This window comes from Pelecanus crispus, chromosome 3 (assembly GCF_030463565.1).
Source record: "Pelecanus crispus isolate bPelCri1 chromosome 3, bPelCri1.pri, whole genome shotgun sequence".
Taxonomy (NCBI): domain Eukaryota; kingdom Metazoa; phylum Chordata; class Aves; order Pelecaniformes; family Pelecanidae; genus Pelecanus; species Pelecanus crispus.
Window position 1 is genome coordinate 87,238,793 of NC_134645.1, and position 18,828 is coordinate 87,257,620.

General features: G+C 41.7%; 1 pseudogene; it reads left to right on the forward strand.

Annotated features, from left to right (window-relative positions):
* Window positions 1-1,640: 1,640 nt before the first annotated feature.
* Window positions 1,641-3,234, forward strand: LOC104027714 (kinesin-like protein KIF11; annotated as a pseudogene).
* The last annotated feature ends 15,594 nt before the right edge of the window (window positions 3,235-18,828 follow it).

An 18,828-nucleotide genomic window follows, 5' to 3' on the forward strand; every position in this document is an offset into this window, starting at 1 on the left:
TGGCTAGAAAGGGAGAGGTCTTCAGAAGGGCAGGCCCACTGCAGGGTCAGGGCCTGAGCACTACATCTTGGGTATTAAAGCATCAGTGCTTTATTATCCTATTAAGGATTTTGATGTGGCTTTTTAAAAACCTTATTGCGAGAGTGACAAGGGTCGCCTCTCTGAGATAAAACTGCTGCACACAGGCACGCTGCAGTCATGTATTTCTGCAGATGCCATCTTTGCCAGGGACACAGTACCAGGCTTTGCAATGCAGCTCAGTAACACTCAACACTTCTTTCAACCTCACCTCCTGAAACTATAATGTAGTGGGAGCTTTTCTTCTCCCACCCTCTAACCCATTCCCTGATTGTGAAGAACATTCAGGAGAATTAAAAAAGAAATCTAATGATTAGTGAGCTACTCATAATTTAACAAGGCTGGACACTGCTTTAGTATATAGGAGGAAATACTATTTTGAGAATTGTTTGGAGCAGTGTTAGTTTGGAGCACAGTCCATATCTTGCTACTGATTTTTTTAGGAGTCAGTTCCTGTTATCTGATCTGTATAGTTAATACAAAAACAGTAGATCTCAAAAATCTCTGCCTCCATCTCCGATATACTTTTGTATTAAATTTTACATGTATGTCACATCAGAGGAGTTCAAGCCTTTTTCAGATGACGATCCCCTAAAATATTTTTCAGAGAGTGTGGGCCTTAAGTTAAGCCTAATGACAAATGAGTTGTTCTGCTTTAAGGTGTCCACAGAAGGCATCTAGAAATACCATAATTCCTCATCTGCAGAGCAGACAGTAAAAACTAGAAAGTCAGTTCAAAGAGTGCACAACAGCAGGTGCAGTATATGGTGCCTTTTGTGTAGTAATGCAAAGCTTTTCCAAGTCAAGTTTCAAGCAGGTTAGTGCCGATGCAGTGCAATACTAGGCAGAGGCCCATTTCTGTTTCGAAACAGAGGCATGAGGACAGGGCCACTGCTTCGTATTAGGGCCAGTTAACTCGTGCAACACAAAACTGTGGTGGCTACATTACCCTTTATTCCAGGGCTATTTTGATCAGTGTTGGTTTAAACATGTCCACACCTTGCTGCACTGCACGGTGTGGACATGACAAGGTAAGTCATGAGCAGAGTCTCCCTATACTCGGGCACTTCCAAGCCACTGTATCTAGAAACTTGGCACAAACTGGAGAGTGGAGTTGCAGGAGGCGCAGTGCTGGTGGCTGAGGTGAGCAGAATGTGAGCAGCGGGCAGTTGGCTGGAGCTTGAGGGGCTGCAACAGCATTAAGGGACAGTCAGCGCTTTGCCTCTTTCCCTGGCAGATTGGCCCTGAGGGCCAGCATGGCTTCCTTGAGCTTCCAGGGAAGTGGCTACACAAAGAATGCAAAGGGCACGAACATCTAGGTGGTGGTGTGGTGCAGGCCTTTTAATGCCTCAAGATGTAAAGCCTATGCTTTTGTAGACTGTGATCAAGCAAGAAAAGAAGTTAGGGTCTGTACTGGAGGTGTCACAGACAACTGATAAATACAGGAGTATTGTGTGTCACATTTTGGATGAAGTTATTGTAGGTACAACCGTACAGTGATCATTTATGGCCAAACTGATATTGGAAAGAACTTCACAATTTAAGGGGAGTCCCAATGAATACTTCAAGACTCTCTTGGAGAACAACAAGGAACATCAATAATTATCACAGTTTCTCACATACTATAAATCTTGAGGAAACACTGAGTACACTGAAGTATGCTCACAGAGCAAAGAACATAATGAAAGCCTGAAGTTAACCAGCAGCTGCCAAAAGGAGCTATTATTGAGGACGATGCTGAAGAGATTGAGCATCTAAAAGGAGACCTTACTGTTGCATGAGAGTAAAAGAGTAAAATGGAGTCTATATTTTATTGAAAATTCATGAAGCCCTTAAAAGAAAGCTGACAGTTCAGGAAGAACAAGTTGCAGAGTACATTGACATAATCAGCACCATGGAAGAAGAAGTGAAAACAATAATGAAACCATTCGCAATTAATAAAAGTGAACCTTAACAATGAAAACAGAGCTGCAAATCAGGGAGAAAGAACTGAAAGAAGCACAGACAGATCTGCAAGAAACCAAGGTTCCTCTGGCTGAGAAAGAATATGTGGCTTCAGTTTTGGAAAACACCAAAGAAAAACTTCATGGCATAGCTAGCTATTTGGTTAGTACTGTTAATACAAAAGATGTATCTTTGCAAAACTGGATCATAAGAAGGCTGTTGATCAACACAATGCTATCGTCCAAATACATTTGCAGGAGAAATGAATGTTTTGTTCAACAAAATACCAGATTCAGTTAAGGAGAACAGTCTGAAGCAGCAACAGATGTTGACATCTTATGCGTATTTTATAGGTGGCCTCCTATCTACCAGTTGTTCAGCAGCTAATGTATTTGCATTAGTTGGATTAGTGTCTTTTGCCTCTGTTAAAAAATTGCTGTCCACCGAACTTTCTTATATGTTTTGAGAAAATATTGCAAAGTAAGACTCTGCCATTTGCTAGTAAAGCTGAGCTGTTGTCATTGACTGAGGAATGGATTAGGAAGAGCATTAAATATCTTGACATCAACGGTGGAAATTGTCCTGGAACTAAACTGTCAATTTCAGAATAACACAAGGACATGTTCTGCTGTGGGTGAGGAAGCTGGAGGGCCATAAAAAGAAATTAATGTCTTCTTAAGAGATCTTTGTCTCTGAAAAAATTACAGGAAGAAACAGCCAGTGTTTTTTCTCAGCTGCAAAATACTGTGAGAATTTAAGAAGTGGAAATGGAAAGACTTGTATATACAAAGAACACAAATGAATTACTGTCCTCACTGCAAAGTCACCTGGACCTGTTGGCACAGGAGACACAGAAGAACTTCACTGGTATACAATCAAAAAAATGGAAATTTGAAGACCACCATCACTGCTGGGCAAGAAAATGTTTACCTGGAAACTGTGGACCTAGTCAGCAGTAAAACGTCTGCTTCAAAACAAATTTATTGCAACTCTGGATAATTTCTTCAAGAGCTCAAGGACATAAATGGTGAAAGCAAGACGATGTTGGTGGAATCCATTCTCTGTTCTCAGCAACTTCTTAGCAATCTCACAAATGTGTCTCAGGATACTGGTAAATGGAGTGAATTTAAAACTGCTCAGATAGTCAGCTTTGCGGATCAGTCGCAGTTCTCCTTCAGCAATGAGAAACAGCATCTTCAGTGTTTACAATAGAAAACAGAAAGTTTATGATTGAGATCAGTATTTTGTATTGGATATTTTGTTCTGCATTAAGTTGCAGTAGATGTGATTTGGAACTACCGCTTTGTATGAATAGATCCTACGATAGATTTTATTATATGCATATCAAGAATACAAATAGTCTTTTGTGTTCAAAGATCCTTGCCATACTGCTGGCACTAAACCAAACTAATTGATGATGTTAAAAGCATTGGAAGTCACCCATGAGAGCTACAAACCAACGGCCTTTACTGACCTTAAAAAAAGAAAGAGTATGTCATGTTGCTGCCAGCCACGTTCAGGGTCTCCACATGTGTGCTCTGATTTAGAGGCCTGACTGAATGACTGCTAAAAAAAGAATCTTCTTATCAATTTCCAGTATGTGCTCACTAAAAGCCAGTCAATAAGTAAGAATTTATTCAAAGAATGGAATTGTCCTATGGCTGTCGGAAGCTGGGAGCTAGACAGCAAGCAATTCCGTGTAATGGGGAAATGCAATGGATTTATGTATTATATACAACTTCTCTCAAGAACAACAGTGAATTGTGGCTTGCAGCAGTTACACAGTGCGTGACTGTTAGAGACAGAAAAATTAACCTTAAATATAGACTTGTCAGGCTCTCTTATTCTATACATATATAAAAGCTTATATTGCTACAAATATACTCCCTTAGATATTTTTTGTAAGTCTGACTTCAGAGATTGGCATCGGTGTAATTTCTTTATCACTGCAACATATGGCAGCCTTCCCTGCTGCCAAAACATGGCCATGTTTCAGCCTCAGGGTACAGCTGGGTTGAACTTAAAACAGAGACTGTTTTCAAACATAGATACAGAGTTTTATTTTACTCCTTCTGACACCATAAAGGAAAAGTAAATTCATAGAATTATAGAATGGTTTGTGTTGAAAGGGACCTTAAAGATCATCTAGTTCCAACCCCCCTGCTATGGGCAGGGACACCTTCCACTAGACCAGGTTGCTGAAAGCCCCATCCAACCTGGCCTTGAACACTTCCAGGGAGGGGGCATCCACAGCTTCTCTGGGCAACCTGTTCCAGAGCCTCACCACCCTCATAGTGCAGAATTTCTTCCTTATATCTAATCTAAATCTACCCTCCTTTAGTTTAAAGCCATTACCCCTTGTCCTATCACTACAGGCCCTGCTAAAAAGTCCCTCTCCAGCTTTCTTGTAGGCCCCCTTCAGGTACTGGAAGGCTGCTATAAGGTCCCCTCGCAGCCTTCTCTTCTCCAGGCTGAACAATCCCAACTCTCTCAGTCTGGCCTCGTAGGAGAGGTGCTCCAGACCTCTGATCATCTTTATGGCCCTCCTCCGGACTCGGATCAACAGGTCCATGTCCTTCTCATGCTGGGGCCCCAAAGCTGAATGCAGTACTCCAGGTGGGGTCTCACCAGAGTGGAGTAGAGGGGCAGAATCACACCCCTCAAGCTGCTGGTTACGCTGCTTTTGATGCAGCCAGGATACAATTGGCTTTCTGGGCTGCAAGCGCACATTTCTGGGTCATGTTGAACTTTTCATCAACCAACACTCCCTGGCCCTTCTCCTCAGGGCTGCTCTCAATCCATTCTCCTCTCAGCCTGTATTTGTGCTTGGGATTGCCCCGACCCACGTGCAGGACCTTGCACTAGTCCTTGTTGAACTTCATGAGGTTCTCACAGGCCCACCTCTCCAGCCTGTCAAGGTCCCTCTGGATGGCATCCCTTCCCTCCAGTGTGTCAGCCACAGCACACAGCTTGGTGCCATCAGCAAACTGAGGGTGCACGTGATCCCACTATGAATGTTGCCGACTGTCCTGGTTTCAGCTGGGATAGAGTTAATTTTCTTCCTAGTAGCTGGCATAGTGCAGTGTTTTGGATTTAGTTTGAGAATAATGTTGATAACACGCTGACGTTTTAGTTGTTGCTAGGTAATGCTTACACTAGTCAAGGACTTTTCAGCTTCCCATGCTCTGCCAGGTGCACAAGAAACTGAGAGGGGCCACAGCCAGAATAGTTGATCCAAACTGGCCAAAGGACTATTCCACACCATATGACGTCATGCTCAGTATATAAGCTGTTGGTCAGGAGGCTGCGATCGCTGCTCGGGGACTGGCTGGATATCAGTCAGTGGGTGGTGAGCAATTGCATTGTGCATCACTTATTTTGTGTATTACTATTATTATTATTATTACTATTATTATTATTATTTTCCCTTCCTTTTCTGTCCTATTAAACTGTCTTTATCTCAACCCATGAATTTTACTTTTTTTTCCCCAATTCTCTCCCCCATCCCACTGGGGAGGGGGAGAGTGAACGAATGGCTGTGTGGTGTTTAGCTGCCTGCCAGGTTAAACCACAACACCGACAAAGATGTTAAACAGCGTCAGTCCCAATACCAACCCCTGAGATTCCTGTCACCGGAACCTCTATGAACACTACAGTGCCTAGTGGTTCCAGCCACACGAGAAAGTGTTTTTTCTTTCTAGTTTTTTGATAACATCTAAAATGATAACCAGTCACTACTATCTCAGGTTCATGTATCAGTCACCTATGCACATTGAAAACTTCTTCAGTTCAGATCCCAGCATGGATTTGCAAGATTCTGAATCTTATGGTGATTTATGGTGAGTTTCCCACATAACCACAAGTTACAGAAATCCCTGTTCATGTGCAATCAATGATTCTATAAACCTCCTGTTCTCAGAGGCTCTTTACAATTCATCTGTACTTAACCCATCATTTCCTCTTACAGTGCTCTTCCTGATTTGCAAAGCTGAATGTGAACCTGTCGTACTGGTGCATGTTATCTCAACGTTCTGAAAATTAGCCAGATAAACACAGCCAAACCATAGTTGCATCTGAAAGTATATGAAGCACCACTATTTTGATTAAAACCATAAAAATATCAAAGACTACACTAAGTTCTGAGCAGTTTGCTCAGCTGAGCATTTTGCAGATCACATGGCAGTACCACAGGGATATAAAACAAACAGAATAAAGATCCAACATTTAAAGAAAGGAAGAAAAAAATAATATCCTGTTCTCTAACCTTGCAGCTGGAACTAGAAGAAAACCCATAAATGCCTCAGGTTTTCTGCTCATTGGGTGGAGCTGACAAACACCAATTACATAACAGCACCTGCTTAAAAGAAGCCCAGTGGGCAAAAGAAAAGTAAAACAGCTAAGGGAGTAACTATTCCCTTGTCAGTAGTATATACATAAATAGTAGTGTTAGCTGTAACATTGGAGTCGTGTAGGTTACTGCTTTGACCTGGTTCTTTCATTTGGAACAGGTTTAGTCAGATGAGGTGACATTCCCTACAGGAGGAAGGAAGCTTTCTGACAGGTAGCAGGGTGCGTAAGGTCCTGTTTTGAACCTTGCAATGCTTCCTCTGCTATGCATGTTTTTCTGAATACAGCTCTGGATGTACCACTTAACATTACAGAAAGGAAAAAAGGAAGTTAGACAAGACACTAACAAAACAGTTCTCTAAGCAACCCGTATAATACCGTTGGCAGGTAAATTGCTGGCCACTGAAAGTTAACAATTTTTTAATTCCACCATTTCCCTTTTCTAGATCTCCCTTACTCCCAAAGAACAGCTGAGCATGGCTCAGCCTGAGGCTGCTTTAAACAAAATCATTCTCCACTTCTGAACTGTTGAAATCAAAATAGTCTGGCGTGTTAGATGTGACAATCCACAGCTTTTATTTCTGTGAAGTAGGAGGTGTATTTCTAACATCAAGCAAGCATATTTTACGGCCAGTACTCTGAAAATGTAGTTGCTTCATTTAGCATGTGGCTGCTGCAAGAAAGGCTGGAGGCTCCGATGCATGAGAAGGTCCATGACCAGAGGAAAGGGATCACAGAATGGCAGGCAAAGGAGGAGCAGGGGTAGATGGTCAGAAAGAGGGAGAGAGACCATGGGCTCCTGCAGTGCTTTTTCCACTGTGATAGATGAGCTTGTATATATAATGCTTTATTGAGCCTGGTGCAAGCCTTGGCAGGCACTGTCACTCTGATAACGAAAACACAGGCCTCAGTACAGAGCACTTTGCATGCCTTTGTTTTCAAAACCAGTGTGCCTCAGGAACCACAGCCTCTTCAGATTACTCTTCTTTCAGCTTTTTCTTACATTCAGGTTCTTCCTACAATGGAAAGTAGCATGGAGATAGTGAAGATCTGAAAGAATGACTGAATGTTTGCTGCAGTTTTAATTCTGGGAAAATTAGACAACCAATCCTCTCCCTGTTAAGAATAAGAGGGAGGATGCAGGTGTTAGAAACCTCATATAAGTAACTTACTGAGCTTAGTCTGTCTGCAGAACCAAAGTACTTTCTATTAGAAAGTCCTCATCCCTTCTATGATTAAAGCTGGCAGAGCTGACCTTACTGTGCTGCCTTCAAAAGCCTGAATGATGAGTAACATGAAGTTTTGTTTGAGCCACTTGCTGCTGGTCCCCTCTCATGAGCAAAGAAGCAGCAAAGGACCTTACTGCAGGCAAGCTCTGGAGCCTGAAATGGCATCCAAATGACCTGAAACTGAATATCTAATTCAGCTAATTTGCCACAGTCCAGAATGTTCATTAAGAACAAAATAACTATGCACAACAGCAATTCCTGACTCACAGAGTTTAAAAAAATTATTTCAATTCTATAATCATAAAGCCCTGTAAGTTAGAACAACACCTGGAGATGAGCAGAATAAGAAGAGCTAGCAGGTACACATTAGAAACACAGCATGTGACAGAAATAGGAGCATTTGTAGCATGTTGTCCTTAGTCTTCCTCAACCAGCGACTATTCACTTTCCAGGCACTACCTTGAGAACTGTTGATTCCGTAACTGATCAAGGACTTCAGTCTTTTGCCATGCAAAAGCACTTGCAGACATCAGTTATTGTAGGCTACTGCACTTACAGTTTTGGGTTTACTAAATTTTAAGCTGTTTCTGCAAATACTACCAGCCCTTCAGTCTTCTCAGTGTGTGTTCTAACAGTTCTCTGTGTTTCTACAGCATTATTGAAGGTCTTGTATGGCTTCATGTTGTCCCACATTTGTGCACTGGAAGTAGAAGATACTCTAGTTAACACAGTCACTGAAACATGAGTCTACTCACAGTGGCACTTGTGCAATAAGGAAGCCTTAGTCTCTGAAAGCCCGCTATTTTCATGTGTGTGACTGGTGCTGTTAAATCAGTGGAGGAAGAGCTTTTGTCATCATACTAGTGGGTATACTAGGTCAGACCAAAGATTCACCTAACACAGTGTGATTGAACCCTCACAAGTTGACTTTCCAATGCTTAACTCTTTAGTTAAGGAACAGTAGAAATCCAGAGTAGCTAGTTTCCTAACAGAAATCTGTCCTTCTAATAGGATGTAATCTTTAATCAGGCAACTGGTGATAGAAGGTGAATGCAAGTGCCACATGTATGTGAGTTAGCTTATTCTGCATGTCATGAAAATGCCAGCAGGGGAAGGAATAAATAACTTTTTTCAGATTCAGGCTCTAGATATGCCCTCTAAGACCATATCTAAAAGACCTGAACAGGCCTTATTTTAGAGGGATCAGATGATATGGAAATCCCGTAGTATCACAGAATCATAGAATCATATAGGTTGGAAAGGACCTTTAAGATCAAGTCCAACCATTAACCTAGCACTGCCAAGTCCACCACTAAACCATGTCCCTAAGCACCACATCTACACATCTTTTAAATACCTCCAGGGATGGGAACTCAACCACTTCACTGGGCAGCCTGTTACAATGCTTGACAACCCTTTCCATGAACAATTTTTCCTAATATCCCATCTAAACCTTCCCTGGCACAACTTGAGGCCATTTTCTCTCGTCCTATTGCTTGTTACTTGGGAGAAAAGACCGACACCCACCTCACTACAACCTCCTTTCAGGTAGTTGTAGAGAGCGATAAGATCTCCCCTGAGCCTCCTTTACTCCAGACTAAACAACCCCAGTTCCCTGAGCCACTCCTCATAAGGCCTGTGCTCCAGACCCTTCACCAGCTTCGTTGCCCTTCTTTGGACACTCTCCAGCACCTACCTCAATGTCTTTCTTGTAGCGACGGGCTCAAAACTGAACACAGTATTTGAGGTGTGGCCTCACCAGTCGGGGGGGATGATCACTTCCCTAGTCCTGCTGGCCGTACTATTCCTGATACAAGCCAGGATGCTGTTGGCCACCTTGGCCACCTGGGCACACTGCTGGCTCGTATTCAGGCAGCTGTCAACCAACACGCCCAGGTCCTCTTCCACTGGGAAGCTTTCCAGCCACACTGGATTATGGGGGCTTCGTTCTGCTCCCCATCCCTGTCTTCCAGCTCAGGGGTCTGGGAACCTGGAGAACAACTGGTCTGACTATTAAAGACTGAGGCAAAGAAGGTATTAAGTACCTCAGCCTTTTCCTCATCCGTTGTCACTATGTTTTCCCCCACATCCAATAAAGGATGGAGATTCTCCTTAGCCCTCCTTTTGTGGCTAATGTATTTCTAGAAACATTTTTTGTTGTCTTTTACAGCAGTAGCCAGATTAAGTTCTAGTTGGGCTTTGGCCCTTCTAATTTTCTCCCTGCATAACCTCACAACTTCCTTGTAGTCCTCCTGAGTTGCCTGCCCCTTCTTCCAAAGGTCATAAATTCTCTTTTTTTCCCCTGAGTTCCAGCCAAAGCTCTCTGTTCAGCCAGGCTGGTCTTCTTGCCCACCAGCCTGTCTTTCGGCACATGGCGACAGCCTGCTCCTGCACTTTTAAGATTTTCTTCTTGAAGAATATCCAGCCTTCCTGGACTCCTGTGCCCTTTCAGGACTGCCTCCCAAGGGACTCTGTCAATCAGGCTCCTAAACAGACCAAAGTCTGTCCTCCAGAAGTCCAAAGTAGCAGTTCTGCTGACCCACCTTCTTACATCTCCAAGAATTGAAAACTCTATCATTTTGTGATCACTATGCCCAAGATGGCCTCCAACCATCATATCACCCACAAGTCCTTCTCTGTTTGTAAACAACAGGTCCAGCGGGGGACCTTCCTTAGTTGGCTCACTCACCAGCAGTGTCAGGAAGTTATCTTCCACACACTCCAGGAACCTCCTAGACCTAGATCTCTCTGCTACATTGTATTTCCAGCAGACATCTGGTAAGTTGAAGTTCCCCAAGAGAACAAGGGCTAGCAATTGTGAGACTTCTCCCAGCTGCTTACAGAATATTTTGTCTGCCTCTTCATCCTGGTTGGGTGGTCTGTAACAGACTCCCACCATGATATCTGCCTTGTTGGCCTTCCCTGATTCTTACCCATAAACACTCAACCCGATTGTCACTATCATCAAGCTCTAGACAGTCAAAACACTTCCTAACATACAGAGGTACCCCATGGTCTCTCCTTCCTTGCCTATCCCTTCTGAAGAGTTTATAGCCATCCATTGCAGCACTCCAGTTGTGCGAGTCATCCCACCATGTTTCCACGATGGCAACGATATCATAGTTTTCCTGCTGCACAATGGCTTCCAGCTCCTCTTGTTTGTTGTCCATGCTGTGTGCATTGATGTAGATGCACTTCAGTTGGGCTATTGATCCCGCCACCTTTCGGGGGGAAGAAGCCCTAATTCCTGTGGGACCATTCTCAGGTGCTTCCATCATTTCTAACACATCCTCTAACACACCCTTGCGTCTTTGCTGCTGCATGGCTCTCCATCCCCTACCTCCACTGAGACTGCAGACTAAAGGACCTTTGTAGCACACCATCTCTCAAACATTGGCATGCTGCCCTCAGGCTTATCTCTAGTGAGCCTGGTTTTATCCCTTTCCCCCTTCAAATCTAGTTTAAAGCTCTTTCAATGAGCCCTGCTAACTCCTGTGCAAAGATCCTTTTCCCTCTTTGAGATAGGTGTACACCATCTGTCGCCAGCAGGCCTGGTGTTGTGTAGACTGACCCATGATCAAAAACCCCAAAATTCTGCCAGTGACACCAGGCTCAGAGCCAGGTATTGATCTGCTGCCTCTTCCTGTTTCTTCCCTCATCATTCCCTGCAACTGGAAGGATAGAGGAGAACACTACTTGTGCTCCTGATCCCTTAACCATTCATCCCAAGGCCCTGAAGTCTCTCTTGATTGCCCTTGGACTTCTAGTTGCAACTTCATCGCTGCCTACCTGAAAAAATCAATAATGGATCATCATCTGAGGGCCCTACCAGGGTAGGAAGCTTTCTCTTCACATCTTTAACCCTGGCCCCAGGGAGGCAGCCGACTTCCTGAAGAAGTGGGTCTGGTCTGCATATTGGGCCTTCTGTTCCCTTCAGAAAGGAGTCTCCTATGACAATGACCCATCTTTTTTGCTTTATGGAAGCAATTTGGACGCAGGGTGTAGGTTGGCACATAAAAGACGAATGACAATGGCATGATGAAGAACAGTCACCTAGATAGAAGAAAGAGGAATCTAGTATTTCTGATGCATGGTGCACATTAGCGGAAGGCAGTTTTAGTTCCCAAAGCTAGGATATAAGAGATTATTCAGTCTGTTTAATGTAGACACTTCATATACTCAGTAAGAGAAAATCCTAAGCACATCAGAAGCCCTCCTCTCTTCATTGACAAATTAGGAAACATAACATCCCTACCTTAGATACCAAAGTCTTGAAACCCCTCAGACACTTTCTGAATTATAATTGTACTTGAGGATGACATATGTGCTATGCTGCTTACACACCCTCTTAAACGAGGGGTATTTGAAAAAAAAAAATAGAATGAAATATTAAGCAGCAGCTGAGTGGTGGTTTTCAGGGTCACCATTCTAGACTTACTTACATCCCCCCTAAGTCCCATTTAGGCCCCTAAAACCTTTGTTATAGATGGTTCTTGGTCCTTCACAGCTGTGCCTGTATTTGTCACCATGTAAAAAGTGTATAAAAGTACCCTCATACCTCTAGGGTTCTGTAAAATTGAACACCACAGAAATTGCAAGGACTGTACTAATGGAGCCACCTAAGTGTCTAAGAAGTAGGAAGACAGTATGGCTTTTGAGTAACCCAAAGTGAAAAATATAGCTTGTACTTTTCTGATTCTGCTTTTTAAGGTTCGTGCTTTTATGTTATTAAAAAAGAATTGAAAATGTGACCTGACTAGGATGCAGACAAGTCTGAGTCCTCATTTAAATTTCAAATCTTTTGCTGACATAGATATCTTGGTTGGGATTGCAGAAAAAGCCAATTATAATAATTTAGCATAGTTGTTACAAAAAAATGGTACTGAAATTGCAATTATACCTGAGGCAAAAAAAGATACTTTATCAGCACACTTCGTTTTGCTGAGTACTGATAAATGGCAAGGATAGTATCACAGCATACAGCTATGCCCTTATATCTTCAGCAGTTTTTAGGCTAACCTGGCCAAACTTGTACTGAAGCAGAGGAGTGCTTACACAGGTACTAACAGCATCTGAATGTGACCGCAGTAACTGTTAGCTGTGGGACAGTACGTAACACTATGGACAAAAAGGGGTAATAAAGATTTATACGTATTGATGTGGACTTTGTGCGCTAAACTGACCTGAGGGCCAAAGAACGCTCCTTGACCTATTTTATTTGGTAGTATATATAACCAATTTATAAGCTGCTTTGTGTTTTCAGATAGAAAACTTTGATTAAAAGAAACAGTGAATGGTTTTCTGCACAGGCAGTGAGTTGAGCTGGCTTACCATGCAGGCAGGGGAGCCCTTCTTGCAAGGGGGTTGAGGGGTGGCTACTAGCAGACAAAGGATTCTCCTTTAGAGACAATGCACTGTTAGATTGCAGCCTTAAATTGTTCCTGTTAAGCACACAAAAAGATACTTGAAAGTAATTTCAGGATGATGGATTCCACTCTGGGAACCAGGCGTTTTGTGCACATTCTCTGCTCAGATAGATAGCAAGTCGTAATGGCACAAGAGACACTAAAAGGCAGACCGCATCTAACTTTCAAGAGATGTATCTCTGATTTATGAAAAAGTCTAAATCCCATTTAAGGTTAGTAGGATTGATAACCTACTTCCATTCCGGCTACAGTCAAATACCTTTTTTTTTAAATCTGAAACCACAGAAGTCATTGCTCAAATCATTCACCAGAATGACAAGCCTGGAGTGGAAGTTGAACAATCTGGTCTGAAGCCAGGAGGGCTGGGAGTTGTCTGGGGGGTTGCTCCGTACATCCGACAGGAAGAGACAAAAAGCAGCAGGGAGGGAGACAGATTATGGAAGTTATTAAATGAAACATTTGGCTTGTGACAGCAGGGGCTATAGATGACAACCGGCCCTCCTGTCCATAAAAGCAACAGAATCCTACCATTGTGTGTGTGAATGTTGTCTGTTGGGGGCCTGAAATTCTGAGCATGGAAACTACCTCCTGTTTCCTGCTGTGTTCAGCAAAAAAGGGGGTTTATGTATATTGCTTGAAAGGAACGCGACTCAAATGAGCAAGATTCCTTGCTTGAAGACTTGTTGAAGCCATCATCTGGTTCTCCCAGTGGAAACAACCTGCAAAATCAGAAGTGCTGGCAAAAACTCTAGCATTCAAACAAATATTGTTGCCATTCAACTCCCAGTCTAAAGGAGCAAGAAAGAAAACACAAGTATGATCCTCTCTGGCAAACTCGAGTAATTCATTAATAAAATGCTAAATTGTAAAAAGTATTAAGGTTTAAACATTTCAGAGATTAACTATTATTAGGAAACAAGGAACACACTTTCATATTTTTTCTCTATTTTGCATAATGGCTTTTACTTATACATTTGTTTATTATACTTTAGTCTTTTACTCTTTATTTTCAATTTATGCACTGCACTACAAAAAAGCACCTTATTCATTTATGCCTCAGAAAGACAGAACATATCTGAAAAAATTACTTAATTTTAGCAAAAGGTGTAACTACTGTTTTAAAAATTTCAGTGTTACTTTCCACTCCACTTTCTAACCAGTATTAGGAAATTATGGAAGAGCCTGAAATACATATGAACCAACAGAAAAAAAAAAAAAAGGAAATGGTCAACATCATTCATTCCTTAAAAAAGAAAAAAAAATGTTGTTGTTTTACTTACATCTGCAACAATCTAAACTGTAAAAAGTTCATTTTATGAGAATATCCATGCAGAGTATGCTGCAGTCTGCTTAGTGGAGATCCCTGGTAAAGAGAAACCATAGATTCTGAAATTGATGTTCTTCTGTCTCCTGTGGGAACAGGCTGTAGCTCTGCTTCTCTCCCCCATGCCCAAAGATGAAGTACGATACATCCACGGGGGGGTAAGAAAAAGAAGAAAACACTGCATCATCATAGCAACTAACGTGATGCAATGACAAGATCACCCACATTTTCCAAACAGATTAAGGTATTAAAAAATAACAAATAACTTCTCATAATCCCTCTGATGTCTGAACAAAGGGTAAAAGAGTGCAGAAGCAGCTTGCAGAAGTGTAAAAATCTGAGTTCTTGGTGGGGTGGGAGGTGAATTGCCCTGTGATGCAAAAGATTTCCCTGTGAATTCCCTGAACTGCCAGTAGATGCTCTGCAGGCAGCCTTTCTGCAGGCTTGCAAGAGGCTTTACACCAGGGCGAAGCTGGCCCACGTCACAAACTGCTGAAGAGAGTCTGGCAGTACTTTTGGCAAGAGAAGCTTGGCTCCTGTAATTCAGACAGGCCATCAGCAGACAGTTCCTCTGGAGTAACTCAGGGCATGGAGTTATTTAAAGTCTCCGTTATCCACAGGCTGAGAGTCCTGCTACTTATCATAGAACCATAGAATGCTTTGGATTGGAAGGGACCTTTAGAGGTCACCTAGCCCAACCCCCCTGCAGTGAGCAGGGACAGCTTTAACCACATCAGGTTGCTCAGAGCCCCGTCCAACCTGACCTTGAATGTTGCCAGGGATGGGGCCTCCACTACCTCCCTGGGCAACCTGTTCCAGTGCTTGACCACCCTCAGTGTAAAAAACTTCTTTCTAATGTCTAGTCTAAATCTATTCTTCTTTAGTTTAAATCCATTATTCCTTGTCCTGTCACAACAGGTCTTATTAAAAAGATTCTCCCCATCTTTCCTGTAGGCCCCCTTTAAGTACTGGAAGGTCGCAATAAGGTCTCCTCGCAGCCTTCTCTTCTCCAGGCTGAACAACCCCAACTCTCTCAGCCTGGCCTCATAGGAGAGGTGTTCCAGCCCTCCGATCATTTTGGTGGCCCTCCTCCGGACCCTCTCCAGCAGGTCCATGTCCTTCTTGTGCTGAGGGCCCCAGAGCTGGACGCAGTGCTCCAGGTGGGGTCTCACCAGAGCGGAGCAGAGGGGTAGTGCTGTACTTACAGGTACAGCAGAGAACCTCATCTCAAGGCAGCAGTTAGATGCTGAGGCCTGGTCCCACAGAAAAGTGCTCAGAGGGGTTTTTGTCAGTAACTGACTGGAAATAGGTTCTAGCAGTTTTGTGCATGTGGAATTTATCATGTGATATTACTCATCATTATAGTCTTCTGTGGAGAATTACATTTCTTAATTCATATTAGAAAAACATGAGTCATCCTGGCAAAGGATGACTATCAACTAAAGAAATCTTGACCATTTTCAGCATTAATTTCCTAGCCAAAAAGTACGTTAGTCCCTATAGAGTCCCTGAACTGATGCTCAAGAACACTGCTTTTGCATTATATTATGTATACAGGAAAGTGTGGTAGCTTCATCTTGATCCCAAAGACATCTTACATAAAGAAAGAACTCTGCCTTCAAGGAGACTCAGTAAGTCTGCATTACAGCGCTGGAGCTTTGAAGCTTAATCATGTCCTTATTATACAATCTAAAAATGAACTTTTAGTACATAGAGGTAGTACTTTAAATATTTTGGGACCTCTTTAATGGTCTATTTTAGTAGGCCCCAGAGCAACCTGACACTTACATATTTAGACGCTGTTTCTCTATATATAATTAGTAAATGTGATTGTTCAAAATTCATCTGTGTCCCACATGCTGCCCCCAGATTTTTGATGCTGTGGAAAGAAGAGACACAAAAAAGGGCTCTCTAACTTCAGTAACGATTTCCAGTTGAACTCTAATACCGGTAGTCATGTGTTGGTATCATTGAAGCGTTTTCTTGTTTCTCTAATGCATTCTCTACCAGCACAGTTTGTATATGTAAGCTCTCAGGGAAATGGCGATACCTACAAATGAAAATGAAAAGGCTCAGAAGACCCATATTAAGAGCGTAATTGATTTTCTGTATTACTGTACATAAAGTATACTATTTAAGAATAATGCAAAATTAATTAAAAAAATACAGCATTATTTGTCTTAACTATATCCTCCTCTGTGAACTAATCCAACCCCAGACATTCTTCACATACATTAATGGGTACTACTGCATTAGGTGTAGATCAAATCCTTTGTAGTGGACATTACTCCTGTTACAACAGGTATTTTTCTGTCATGTATTGCAACAGTCCATACTGGTTTATTCCTAAATCGAATAAAACATCATCTTTTATGGTAAATGAAGCAAGTAGAGAATAAGTCTATTTTCCCCTGATCAGCAATACGAATATGTGTTTTCTAAAAGAGTGTCTTTAATAATGGTTTCCACAAGACTGTTGTAACTCTGTTGCATATCTTAGAAGAGTTAGATGATAGTTTGTCATTTGTTTCTTGGACTAAATGCTAAATTAATATGATGTATTTCTCAAATCATGCTGTGTAGTTTATCTTTTTGGTAATACAACGTTACACGTTCTGCTTTACTTCAAGGCTTTTACTTAAAGGTTGTAGGTTGTAACCCTGTAGTCACATTTTCTTTGCTCTGCAGTCTGGTGGTTTCCCCTAATAGAAGCCTCTTCTACCATTAGTGTAGATGCGTTTGCTCCTTGGAAAGGAGAGGACTCAAAATTGGTAATTATTATTATTAATAGATTAGTTTAACATCTACTTGAAACTTTATTATAGTGAGTCGAAATAGCCACCAGTGAATGTGATTTTATTTTTTTCAGATGTGTCCGGATTTTAAGAAAACCTTGTTAGGAACTTTAAGAAACCCTAAGAAAGTTGCATATTGATAAATGCAGTGACCACAACCATTTTGCTGGATTAAATACATATAAATTGATGTAACTTTAGACCTTTGTGCCTGTTCATTGGGGTTCTTGTTACTCAACTTGCTGAGCAAGCCCAGATAATTGCCTATTAGTTACAGATATTACTGATAAGACATTCTTCCATTTTTTAGGGTTAGATCATGACATTTTGGGGAAAAAAGAAAACACTAAGAACTTCCTGGCCCATTGTTTGCAATTTCCATGGTCTGACAGAAGGTCAGTGACAGAGCTGGGAATAGACCCTTCTGTAGACCATGTTGTTACTAAGCCTTCAGTGATATGCCAGATACTAAAATAGTTGCTGGCTTTCCACAAAAAGAACCTGTAAGTAACTTTCACAGAAAATAATTAAGTTAGTGATTTTAAACTGTAATTTTTTTTTAGCAAACACTAGGAGGCATTTGTCTCAACAGTGTTTGTGGTAATGCTTTTTTTCTTTTAATGTGCTTGTAGTTTAAGACAGTTGCATATCCTTGGTTTTCACTTGTTACTTTCACAGTAGATCTTTATATGTATAGCACAAACTTAGTCAGAAAAAGATATTGATTGATACAGACTAAATACGGCAAACATAATGTAAAGAAACATGTTGATGCAGTGTAAAAAAAACATTAGCAGAAGAACAGGATGCCCACAAACTTTCGTCTGTGGTCTAATTTCAAGTTAATAATTGGTAGACTATTTGGGTTCAGGGAGGGGCAGGGAATTCAGAAAGAAAAAGATGATAGCACATGCAGCCTCATGTCACAAAACCAATGGGTCCTATATTTGTTGTGTAAGAATGAAACTTCCTCAAAGTGGTGAAGTGGGATTATTATGTCGACTCTTGTTCACATACAGATGCATTAAGCTAATTTCTTATTTGCCACCAATGTTTCTGAATTTAGAGATTAAATCAGAGCTTTACTGAACACTAGATTACACATCATATTGAGAATTATCTTCAAAGATTTGTTTGAGAAATCCCTGTTAGGAGCAATAAGCAGAGGGATTCCATTTTTCTATGTTGCTTTTAGCAGTGCAGATGGCACTGTTGGAATAAATAAAATAGGAAATAGTATGCTTCAGTATGCAGGTGGAAGTGGGTCACAATCTTAAATTGAGGCTCCCAGTACAGAAGAATTGATTGGATTCCCTCTTCCCTGTTTTTAGGGAAGCATTCAGTCAGACATGAAAGAGATCTCAGCATGACATGATTTAAATTTGAAAATTTCAAAATAACTGATAAAGCTAAAGAAAATTCCCAAACACACTGAAACAGAACTCTTGTCACATTAAAGCAGCTTCTTTAGAGAAACCTTTTAATAGGTAAGGAAGCGTAGTCCTTCTTAGGGCAAAATCAGCCCAGATCTGATCAGACCCGAGTTGAACAAGTAAGTTACTTCACAGCCTGCTTTGGTCTATAGTTTGTCCAGTTTTCTGGAATAAACATGAAAAATAAAAGTTCCTCTTTCCCTCCTTGTTCCTTGAATACATGCTGTGCCCACATCAGACCTGAGGATCACT